The sequence below is a fragment of the Coenobita brevimanus genome, chromosome 77 (assembly GCF_032717465.1).
Source record: "Coenobita brevimanus isolate Jiangsu-jjx chromosome 77, ASM3271746v2, whole genome shotgun sequence".
In the NCBI taxonomy this organism is placed as follows: domain Eukaryota; kingdom Metazoa; phylum Arthropoda; class Malacostraca; order Decapoda; family Coenobitidae; genus Coenobita; species Coenobita brevimanus.
This window is the reverse complement of record NC_137030.1, coordinates 1,983,077-1,996,576: the sequence shown is the minus strand read 5'-3', so window position 1 is coordinate 1,996,576 and position 13,500 is coordinate 1,983,077.

Here is a 13,500-nt window from a genome sequence, read left to right as displayed (position 1 = left end):
CAAACTCTGTAATGCAAGAATTAACAGATACTCCCAGTCCTACATGCATCCTTCCCATTAACACCAGGCATGTAGCACGTCTGACAGCAAACTAACCCCATTCATGTCCAACTACTTAATGCACTAGTTAACTCATACTCCCTGTCCTTCATGTATGCAACAGGTCAACTCTGGAACTTTTCCTCTATCTCTGTTTCCTTCTGCCTAGGACCCCCCCAGTCTTTGGAAGTCCCAGCTTAAAATTTTGCAAGTCGCATGTTTCGTATTGTATGGACATCATTTTTACATCTCACATTGAAATCTGCAGCCATGATACGATTGATAACTAGTTTATCATCATCACTGGGTATATACGGTACATGACAGGCCGTTTTGTTGTGCACATATTCTGTCTATTGGTCTGCCATACGATATTTAACGCAATAAACATATGTTCTGAAATCCACTCCTTTGTGCACTAACAACCACCAGAAAAGTAAACACGTCATAGTGTTCCCTTGTTCCAGTAATGTAATCCTTCCTATTATGTGACCAATTTTACATATTAAAAAGTACTGTACTGACTCCGTGAAACTATTAACATGCATCAAAATATTAATTCACAATCATGGCACTCCTGAATGAACTTGTAATGCAGGAAGTAAAAAAAAGTCAAAGACCATGAATGTTCTTGTTCATTCTCATTTAACAGGTATAGCTATCACTTTTAAAACAACAAAAGCAAGTTTCAAAACCATTGTTATTTTATTTTCACAGAAGAAACACTACCATTTTATTATTCATTTACTGGATTCTGAACTAGCAATTGTGATATATACTGAAAACCAAGTTAACAATGACATGCAATAATGACACTGCAATACACTCTCAAATGTAAAGTACTTTAATAGTCAGTTTTGTTTAATACTCAAAGCAGGTAATACTAAACTCAATTTCACTATGACTAAACATCTCAAGTAACTCAGAACTTCACAACTCATTAAAATAAAAAAAAGAGATATAAGGAATTTCCATGGGTTATTTAACTGTAACTCTTATTTGCTGTTTGCTGACTCAATTACTATTTACTACCGTTAATAAGGTAAAAAGCAAACAATTAAAAAGCATTTTGACACTAATTAGCAGAGGCTGGACATTCCAAAATCCCAATACTGTATACAGCGAACCATGCTGAGTTTTTGCACACAAACATTGATCTCTGTGAAAGCCGACAACAGTTTGACATGCCAAAAGCATCAGTCCGTAAACTGATTCAAACTGCCCTGCGCAGTAGCCAAGAGATGTAGGCAGAGCAAAAATATTTTGCTGTGGTTAAGGTACACATCTGCTCAGTATTACAGTACATAATAAACTGGAATTTGGAAGTCGCTGGGACTTTGCTGAATATAAAATTGGATGTATGGCTGCATTTTTTGGCCATAATATATGGCTGTACGTTCACTAACAGAAGCCCTGATATATGCCAGTATATATACACAGCTACCATATAAAACTGAAACATTACTCACTCATGTCACTCACCAGGGCAGTTGAGATCCGTGACACAAATACTGCATAATGTGCCGAGTCCAATGCTGGGTGCCGTCCAGTGTTGCTGTCCTATGTGTGAATGCAACCACACTCTTTGATGACACTGCACACACACCTCCATTGCTGTATAATCTGAAATATATATCTGCTGTAACTACAAATAAAAACATTGCATCATTAAAACTAATATCTGCAAAAGCAAAGTCGAATTAGTAGTTGTGATATTATAGGCAGAACTCCAGTGTGGATAAATAAATTCATTCATCCATACATTGTTAAATCATTCAGTGCCTCACCAGGAGTGTAGAGGCTTCAGGCTAAATTATTCCATTCTGTCATATACTGCCAGGATCACCAGTTACTGCCCCTGTGCAGAGTCCAACTCTCATGTGTGGGAAGGTTCCCCACGTACAGCTTTTCTCAATAGGGTAGAGTCAAAGACTTTTCGTCTCATTAACTCTCATCCTCTTACTGGCTTCCCTCAGCCTCAGTCTCTTCGCTGCACTGCTGCATCTTTACCTCTTATCTACTGCTACTTCAATGGTCACTGCTCCTCTGAACTGTCCAACTGCATCCTTCCACCTCTACGATGGGCACATAGCACCTGTCTAGCAACAAACTTTCATCCCTTTTCTGTCCAACTCTGTAATGCAAGAGTTAACCATTACTCCCAGTCCTTCATGTATGCAACTGGTCAACTCTGGAACTGTCTCCCTCTGTCTGTATTTCCTACATCCTATGATCTCCAGTCTTTCAAACAGTGTGTCCAGGCATCTCCAAATGAACGGATCCTGAATTTGGCTCTCTTTTGCAGTGTTTTTGTTTTTTTCTTGGAGAGAACAGTTTGTGGGCTCCTGGCCTTTGGTTCCTTCTTCCTTGAAAAAAAAAGGAAAAAAAAAAAGCACCATCAACCACTTTTTTTTTTTAATGCAAGGAAGGAAGAGACAAAGCCAGAAGCAGTAAACCCATGGCATTTTTATTTTACTGACTGCCATGTTTTGATCTAACAAATTCAATTTTTCAAAATGTTACACAGGGGAGGCATTAGGTTAGGTTGGGTTAGGATTTTTACCAGAAGTAGGCTTGCCTGTGGGTCCTAATTTCAAAATATAAGACTCCCGCTAAACAACATTCCAAAAAATTCTATCTGTGAACTTCTTTCCTTCCTTCCTTCCTCTCATCTTTCTTCATTCTTTCCTCTTCCTTGTGCCTATGGGTGACTCTACCTTAATTGACAAGCCAAATGGTTTCCTGTACACCAGGAAACCATTTACTTTGCTGGGTGGTAGCCATATAACCAAATTATGGCACCTGGTGGTTTAGTGGGTAATTAAGGCACTCCATTCAAACTGAAAATGTGTAGATTTATATCCAAGAGATGGTTGGGGTTTGTTGCTCACATAATGCCACTCAGGGATGAGTGAAACTGGTCACCCTCATCTTAAATGTCAGGACCAACTTGCCTAGCCCTGGGTTCCTACGCTCATGGGGCAACACTGATTAGATGATGAAATCTAAATCCTCCAATCCCAAAAATCACAATGCCAGTAATGCCCCATCATCCCAAAATTTAACCACGTCTCTCCAATGATGTATTTATTTTGCTCTTGAAAGCTGAGCTGTAACAAGTGACTGATAGTGGAATACTAAGTCATACAGATGTGCAATGGTGATCTGCCTGCCAGATAACTTGTTGACCATCCTCCTTTTGAGGATTAGCGAGGGGACTGTGGGACGCCTGCATAACCTGGCGGATCCACCTCCCGGTAATATCACAGTTACCATACGAAGGCGCCCCTCTCCGGCACCATGAATACGAATCCAATCCAGTATGGTGTGTAGTCTCCCTACGTTGTGCAAGCCTAGAACTGCCATCATCCAGTCTTAGCTCTAAACCCACATGAAATACCAAGATAATCTGACACCAACATTCTCCCCAGATGTCCAGTAATAGGTATAGGTACTCACACCAGTTTAAATGTACATAAACATGAAAAAAAAAAAGTAAGAAAATAAGAGACGCCTCACCTCCTGCATGCCCCCAACGCCGAAAGACAAATGAAAAACGAGACTGCGAATGAACAAAACGTTCAAGAATTTAATTGTAACTATTAATAAAGATGTATTGCTCTATTTATTAGAGAAATTTTGTAACTTTTCAGCTATATCTCCCAATACAAAACATGCAAGATCAAATTCCATGCCAGTGTAATAACAAGACAGCCCTTTCCATGATGCCAAGGTTGGGGATGAAGGATGCCTACACTATCTTAGGGTAATTGGGTGTTACCAACACCATTTGATTAAGTCTCATCAGGTTTGATTTACAATATATCAAAACATACTCCTTTCACTGATGCCATGAGTAGCAGTGAACTATACTATGACTGGGAGCTATGGCTGAACAATGTCCGGGTTTGGGCCCAAGGATGGTGTTCTCATAGTTTCGCTTGGTCCTGTGAACTATGCCTTCATGCAAAATTACAAAACATGATAAAAATATGCACATACACTCACCTGCTTTACCCTCTACACAATAATACACCTGGTGCAATGTTTCCTATTACGTACATGGCTCATGATCATAATGTCTGTGATCTAAATCATGTCACATATCTTCAGACTGTTAACTGAACTTCAGAAACAATGATATTTACCTTCATATCCAAAATGCTTTGCTGAAATCAAAGGACAAGAGCACGTAGTACATCTCCGTTGGACGTCAGCCATTTTGTCAACCGATGGAAGTTATCACCAGCAACACTGCAGGAGGCGCGGGATTTTTAAATTTTGTTTTAGGGCACTACTGAGTTTTCTAGTGAATCCTAGCTTTTTTTTTTTGGCTAGTATATCATAAAATTGAGCTGAAATTCTATATGCTATTACGTTATACAAAGAAACATAGCTAATATCAGTTTTTGAAATAACTCCCTTCTTCCAAACCTCCCTTTCCGTGTCTGCCCACCTACCATTTCCCAGTAATGCCCTCTTCCTTCCTCATTGCCCCATCCTCTCCCCTCCCTCCTTCACAAGCCCCGACTTTCCCCTTCACTTCCCTCCCTCTTCCTCCTTCTGTCACATCTTTCCCAGCCTCATATTTTTCCCTCACCTTCCCTCTGTCCATCCTTCAATCCTCCTCACACCACTAATTTTTTCTTGTCCATCTATCTGTGACCAGACGCCATAATACCGTACAGGGTGACCGCTTATTTTTTTAGTTCTACGGGAAGGGGCACTAGCTCTCCATTAACCCACTTGCTAATAAGTATTGGTTGGTTATATGTTTACCACCCAGCGTTGTAAATGGTTTCATGGCTTACAGGAAACCATTAGGCTTGTCACTCAATGTAATGCCACCTGTTAAGGAAAGAAGAGTAATAAAAAGTGAGGAAGGATGGGAAAAATAGGATGAGAGGAGGGCAGACACAGAAAATGAATGATAATAGGTGAAATAAGTAGGCAGCATTACATCAAGTGACTGGATGATGGTCGCCACCACCTACCACAAACTTTCTTGTGCAGGACTGAAATAAAACAAACCTTTTTTCCCTAGTTTATTCTTGAGTGTAGGAAGGTCAGTGTGGAAAAGCCAAGAGAGGCTGACCCCCTGAACAGGCTGCTAGGCCACCCGTCAGCCATAACACAAGACACTGCAGGACAAAATAATATTACAAAAACTCGGACAATACAAATACACATATAAGGTGTCCCAAGAATCGTGTGAGAAATATCTGGAGCTAATTTTGGGACTAATTTTGAACTTTAAAATGCTATACCAACAAAAAATTCAACCCTCAACCATTATGAAGCTATGATTACCAGTGGCATTTTGGATGAATTATGAGGGAGACCATTTTCACCCATTAGATCTATCAGTAACTGGAACTCCTTAATGGTAGGGAATTGGAGCCACATTAATACAAACTTTATTACTCAAACTTACCCCAAAATAAGCTCCTGAAGTTTCTCATTTCCTGGGACATCCTATACACTGGTACAGCAGAGCATGTACAGCATCAGATTATTCGGATAGGCGATTACCCAAGAGGTTCATTATTTGGTCACCTGATTATCCACACAACTGATTATCTGGGTGTCTGGTTAACTACACATCTTATCATCTAGATTCCTGATTACTGGGCAACCTAATACTGTGCTTATTTTGTAGCGTTAGTTCTCTTCCTTTCTGCAACTCCTTCCAATACAGATATATACACTAAACACACATTGTCGAACATGACAGAAAAGGGTCTGGAAGAGGGTCAAAACCAACATTTTCTGACTATCCAAAACTCAAGGGATCAAACCTCGTCAGGAATCGCTTTACGTGAATAATCGGATTTCTACGCTTAAGAGTCATGGTTTCTGCTCACCCTCTACTCATACTCCAGGCTAAAAGGAATCACAGCCAGGATTTCACACCAGACAAAGACCTATTGTGGGTAGTATGAAGTTCTTTGGGGCTATCGAGTAACAGTATTATCATTAACTGTTTCTCCCATGGCATAACGAAGCTTTCTGGAGTGTCAACATAATCCTCCTACAGCCATAATTTGAAGATTTTCTGGACAACAAAAGGAAGTGTTATCATTAACTGCTTTTCCTGTAGTATAACAAACCTCAAATTATCACCCTAACACTATACTCTTTACACCTTAATTTGGCCTAGATTTTCATCCCTTTGCAGCCTACTCCACATTTAGTCAGTGGAAGGAAGGGACAATGCTATGGTTCCATATCCTCATCACAGCACCTCTTCGTGACCAGCATCGTATTTTCCTGCTAATCTGATACTGTCACTCGGCATTCAAGAAGAGATGGCAATTTTAGGCAAAGTTAAAGTAAATGGAGTACACACAACAGGTTTTCTTTGGTGTGATACCCTGGCCTATGACTTCCCTTCAACTATGGCTAAGATTACAAGGTGAAACGAAGCAATGGATCACTGCTGTACAAACTCAATTTAGTGCTCTCCAAAATGCATCACCAGATGTACAAGAAGGACAAAAAAATAAAAAAAAAGTGTACATGTCTTTGATCAGCCATTAGTAACACACTTTACATTCAAAATAATGAAGAAAATAATCCTATGAAAAATAATCGCAGTAAAGTAGCCATTAAACATGATAAATTGATAGACTACATCAATAAATAAATATAACTCAATTAGCCTAAGGATCAATGAGACAGTAAGTAGGCTAGTAGTGAGCTCTTTAACCCTCTCAATCTCAGGATATGCTGTTTTTATTTTATTCTTGCTATTTTCCAACAATTTTATTAGGATCGACTCTTCAACCTGGTGTGACTAAATGCAGGGAGGAAAAAATAATCAATGAGACTTTTCCAAGGTTGAATAAAACTGTCAGGTAGCACCAAGAATAAACCACACACACACACACACACACACACACACAACTCTAATTAAAGGGATTTAATCTTCAGCCATGGTTGTAAAAATCAGCACTGAAAAAATATGAAAAATACAAAACGGGACAATAAATACACCTTGACAAACACACACTGAATGAGGATGAAAAACGACGAACAACAGGCAACTACACCTTAACCAAACCTGGCCCAACCCATGACCACACAAGCTAATCTAACTTCCAAAAAAACAAAACCTTGAAAAAATGCATAGTGAGGCAATACATCAGATTTTTTTTGTCATCATGAACATACATAATGACTCAATACAGAGGCTCAAAAAACAATGAACCAAAAAAAAAAAAAAAAAAAAAAAAAAAAAAAAAAAAGGCATTATGAGTCAATGTACATCATTGGCTCTAATATATTGGGGGGGGGGGGGAATGCAAAAGGCATCACTGATTAAGTAAACAAAAACAGAGAATAATGATACAAGACTATATACATTTCTTTATAGATACAAACACAGGTGATTCGCTGATTATAAACTGAAAAATATTAATAAATAAATACTACGCTGATATACATGACAAAACAAAGCTCACAGATTGGATTTAAGTTCCACTATACATATCACCACATACTGTACAATTAACACATGGCTGAAACATTAAATTACAGTTTATTAAATATTTAATCCCTACATCATGAAAAAAAAAAAAAAAAAAAAAATCCCTACATCATGGAGAAAAAAATAATAATAATGTGCAGAGATAACAGTAATGGCTGACCAAGTAGACAATAGATATGAAGTTGAAAAAAATGCATAAAATATATATATATATATATATATATATATGCACATAATTCAAATTCACTGACCAACTACACAGATGTACTTGGAAAAGGGTGTCATAGTAAAAAAGAAATCATCATCCTGACCTTTTTTTTCAACCTTTTTCTCTTAATGCACATAAAAAAAATATACAGTACATGAAACAGATAATCAATATGGCTGACCAATTACATAACTGATATGCAATTGAGTAAGGTGTTCTGATTTAAAAAAATATATACCCCCAAAAAAGTATATGGATCTGGCATCCTAATAAAAAAAAAAAATTATACACAAAAAAAAACTCAAAATGGCTGATCAAACTACACACAAAAAGCTAAGTAACAGTGTCGTACAAAAACATTGGCTGAGTGTTACGAATGCAACCGGTTCGGGCAGGTGACCTCGGGATCAATATGAGCTACGAGTGATGGCCACACACCCCCAATCACACCCTCAGGCACACACACACCTGCCACACCACACCACATCCCGTAAATCAATCACGGAATCCAATATCAAAATTGCTATACGTATTATATTATCAAACTGAATAATAACTGTCTGGATATCAGTGCTGTGAATCTGTTAAAATGGAAGAATAATACAGCGTTAACAAATGTGGTTACAATAATTATATTTGAAAATACTGTATAAGGTACTTCAATTCTTCCATTTGAAAGCATACTTCATTCTGCATAAAACAACAAGCTTAGTTACGTGAATGCAAAACGCAAACCAATCTAAATGCAAAATCAAAGTGCTTTAGCTACACTGTATATAGATGTAATTAAAAAACAGTAAATTGTCATTGTATGCTAGGGATATGTTCTTAAATATTAAAACAAAATACCATAAAACTGCTACTGTAAATTTGGAAAAACTGGTCGATCAAAATTATGGGTAGTGATGGAGCTTGGACATGTAATCATTAAGTGATGTATTGTGGATTTATCTGTCAAAAAAGGGCATAATAAGAACTTACTGCTAAGGAGAGCAGAAAGTACTTGATATTTGTTGCCTTTTACCATGTCTTCTTTTCAATGAAGCCTACTGTAAAGTACAAAAAGATTGCCTACTAAAGCTCCACTATTACCAACAAATCTGATGATAATTTCCTCCAAGTTACAATACTGTACCACTTGTATGGAAAAATTTGTGATATTATGGAGATCATCCCTGACATACAACAAAGACTTACTGATACTTAAACTGGCATTTGGGGTATTTTGGACAACCTCACAAACATAACTATATTGCATCTTTAATGCACTTGTGAGACACGATTGAACACCACTGAATGTGGTGAGTGGCATATGTGGTGTGTGTGGTGAGGTGGTGGTGGTGGTGGTGAGCGGCAACACAATGGTTGGGTAACACACCCAGTACAACCCACAATACACAGTATTGTAATGTCGCGCACCGCATCCAGCCACCCACCTAAAGTGCGACTCTGCAAGGTTTGTTTACACGCCAACCCCAATCGAGCTCACAAGTGCTGGCGCCGGACCACGAGGGCGCCAGCACTGGGATGTGAACCTGGGGTGAACTAACACAAGACACCAAACCACACTCAGACGTCGCACTTCAAAGGTGGCTTGCAAACACGCACCCTTGCATAAGAGAGGAGAGAAAGGGTAGCAAAATAATAAAAACCCTTCACAGATATTACATAATAATAGAAAAACTCTGATAACAAAAATAATCTGTTCCACCTGATAGATTTGTGCCAACTCGCTCGTCCTTACGTGGTACTCTCAATTGACTAAGAGTCTAGCGGCTCACCCTACGTCATCTATCATCGTTAAGTCATCATACGTTATGGTTTTACTCTCGTTCTATCCACACTCGTTCCCCTTTCCAACTGGTTCCCTGACAATCCTTGAAATCACTATCATTATCTAGATAATGAGCAAATCGTTTCATAAACTAGTGGTACATCCTTCACACAAGCAACGCCCATTATAGCACCAGCCAAAAAAATAATATTATAATCTATCTCTTAATGGTGCTGGGTTACTGGACGACAACACAGGTTCAAGCTATAGGGACAGAATTTTGAAAACTTCATACTTGTTTTCCCTCACCCATCTCCATTTTATTCCTTCCAACTTTCAAAGGTTAGTTTGAAGTTTATCATCACTTGGTTTTGGTTGATGGAAGAACTGTAACTTATTCCTCAATTCTTCAACTGGATGTAGATGCAGAAAGTATGAAGCTTTGAAAATTCCACCCCTAAAGTCCCTTCTATCCATCTACTCTGGTTTACATCAGGTTTATAAGCTTATGGCACGCGCTAACACAACCAACCTAACAGTCTGGGCCCAGATTCATTAACAAACTTATGACCAGTTCCCTCTCATATCTCTGATTTTTGTTTGCAAGAAGAAGAGGAACTGAGAAAAGGTTTTGCACTCTCCTGTTCTTGCCTTTACTGCAAAATGTAAATTAACTCATGGAATGTTGCCTCTTACCTAAAATTTGGAGGAAGATTAGGAGAAATGGGAATATTTTACACTTTTGCTGTCCACCCATCCATCATTTAATCCTTTACTGAAACATGTATAGGAGTGTAGGGTTGGAAGCTTCCTGTTTATTACCTAATCCTTTACTCCCCCACATGGAGCATAGGGGCTGGGGCAAGGCTAGGTAGTATGACATTTAAGGTGGCAGTGACTAGTTGCTCACCCCGAAGTGGCTTTATATGAGCAAAAAACGCAACCACCCCCAAGATATCAACCTTGGAGCACCTTAACCCACTAGACCACCTGGAATAGGGTTCTTCCTAACAAACGCTTCATAGCTACAACAAGGAGTTAATCGTAAGTTTGCTACTGAACCTCAGTCCTGATCTTGGTAACACAGTAGTAAGCATTTGTGGTAATATGGGGCGCCTTACTGTTGACTGTGGGGCTCTTACAAAACTGCAGACTCGATTCTCGGGCCGTACTCTAGGTGGCACCCGAGACATCTTAGCACCTCTTCCATAGGGATTTACTCTGCATATTACACCTTATTGATCTTTTGTACATTATTTATACCACATCCCATCTTCCATTGCATGTTATTATACCACATCTGATCTTCTTGTATTTGCTGTTTATACCACATCCAATCTTTCCTGCATGTTATTTATACCACATCCCATCTTCTCTTGCATGTCGCTTATACCACATCCGATCTTCTTGTGTATGTTATTAATACCACATCCAATCTTTTCCTGCATGTTGTTTATACCACATCCAATCTTTTCCTGCATGTTGTTTATACCACATCCAATCTTTTCCTGTATGTTGTTTATACCTCATCCAACCTTTTCCTGAACGGTTTTTATAACACATCTGATCTTTTGGTGTGTGTTATTTATACCACATCCAATCTTTTCCTGCATGTTATTTTTACCACATCTAATCTTCTTGTGTAAGTTATTTATACCACATCCAAACTCTTCCTGCATGTTATTTGAACCACATCTGATCTTCTCTTGCACATTATTTACAACACATTTGATCTTCTTGTGTGGGTTATTTTATCACATCAGACTCTTCTCTTGTATGTTATTTATATTGTTTTAATATCCACATAGTTTGTATCAGTGACAGGAAGGACATGCTAAGGCATAAAAAACAAAATAAATTACAGCTAACAGTCTCTCATACATTATTTATATCCCTTTAGTACTGATGTCGTTCATACCGGTGACACACAAGGGCGTACTGAGGTGTAATATGCAGAATAAATAACTCAGGAGCAGGTGTTTAGAGTTCTTCAAAGCCACTTATACTACCACCCTTCATGCAACACAGGACAACTCTTCCACTCTCGGGTTTCATTGAATTCACTAACACTTGAGCTGTACAATACTAAGCATTTGCGTAACAATATGGGGCGCCAAACTATTGACTGTGGGGCTCTGGTGAAACTGGAGACTCGAGTTGTGTAAGTGACTGGACAATCCTTCTGCTCTTGGGTACGGAGCCATCGGTCACTAACGCTTGAGCTGTATGCCTGAATGTCTGTAAGATGTTTAGGCCACTGAGGATGCTAACCTTACAGTGCAATGGATGCATTACACCCACATCCTGATATTATGTCACATGGAAAACAGATGTACAGCCGGAAACGACGATGACAATGTGAAGATAAGAGTTTCGGATAGACTGAAATGGGTCCACGACAAGCTAAATCTGTTACATCTTTACAATACACAATTAGAGATAATCCCATGTTATCCCCTTCAAAGTGCATTTAAGCATAGATGACCAACTTACTTCCCTCATCAGCTCTTGGGATCACTCTGACTGGCGCATCCTAGCCACTAAATTACTATGCAACACAACTTCAGCATGTGGGGATAGTTTCTTCCACTTAACAATTCGGTATTACAAACGCCTACAAATACCGCCAAAGCCTTGTTGTGCCAGCCAGACCCAAAGCGGGAGAATTGTCCAGTTCCACAACACAACGTCCCTCACTTAAACGAACCCCCTGCCTCTCTCTTAAGTCCGACTGGAAGACAGGGCCGTGTGGTTGGAGACAAGTGTTCAGTCTAGTGCTTAAAAACTCTGACCCAACATGACCTTTATTGTATATAAATAAGACCAGAAAGCAAATTTTACTTTCTCCAGTCAGTCCATCCTTCACTCCAAGGATAACACTTTATATTATTTTTTTTACACTTTATATTATTGTTTCTGATACCACATGATTATATTCGGCTTAAGAGGGTACCAGAGGAGTGAAATGGGTTAATGGAGGTGACATCTCACCCGTCCACTTCAATATGTCTATCCTGAGCTGAATAAAATCATCCGTAGATACTAGGAATAAAATACTGTATAAAAGATGTCCTCAGGCTGATGGGGTTTCTACATAATTTCTGCTCAGTTCAAAACACCTCAAGCACCAGACGATGCTCAAAGGATCTAAGCTGAGACTGAGATGACCATAACCCTAAAGCTTAAGCTGGTTCTCACAGCACTGTTTAGCAGAGTCTGGAATGGATGAAACCCCTTCAACAAGATGATTTTTTTCACAATGTTCCAGATAAGCCAGTTATTCAGCTCAAGGGATCACCTCAAAATGAAGGTGTAAATGAAGACTACTTAAACCTTGCAGTTCAAAAGGCCTCTCCCAAGGTGAATAAAATTTGGATAGAACAAATAATACTTAATTTATATCCTCAAACTGTAAGGGCTGTCTTGAGCAGTGCAGAGAGCCGAATGGTCACAGCACTGAGCAAACTGTGTGAGATTTTCGGTATGGCCAGTCACTGTTATAAGATACCTATTTTGATGTTCATTTTTGCTATTATGTTCACAATAAATTATGGCAGAGCTACCTGTTAAGTTCAACTCCTACCTATGAAGTTGATTTGTCAGTTTCCTCCAGTATACAGTACCAATTAGGTAAAAAAAAAAAAAATGTCGCAATATTCTGCAACACATCCCTGGCTTACAAAGGGATATGTTCCATAATAACACATAATTTTTCATATATATCACACTGTAAATTAAGGGACACTGGCAAATCAGCTTTACAGGCACCAAAGTTGAGCCATATGATGCATGTTTTCCATAATTTATTGTGGATTTAATAGAAAAAATGTACAAAATAATGACTAATAACAAAGACTGTAACTAGGACCGCCTTTAATATAATCTAGTTTGGGTTAAGCACAGAACCGTCTCACAACCTCCAGGGCCTCTGTCCAACTTCTAGTGCACTTATTAAGAACAGAAGAACCATAACCAAAGCAATGTCATCCT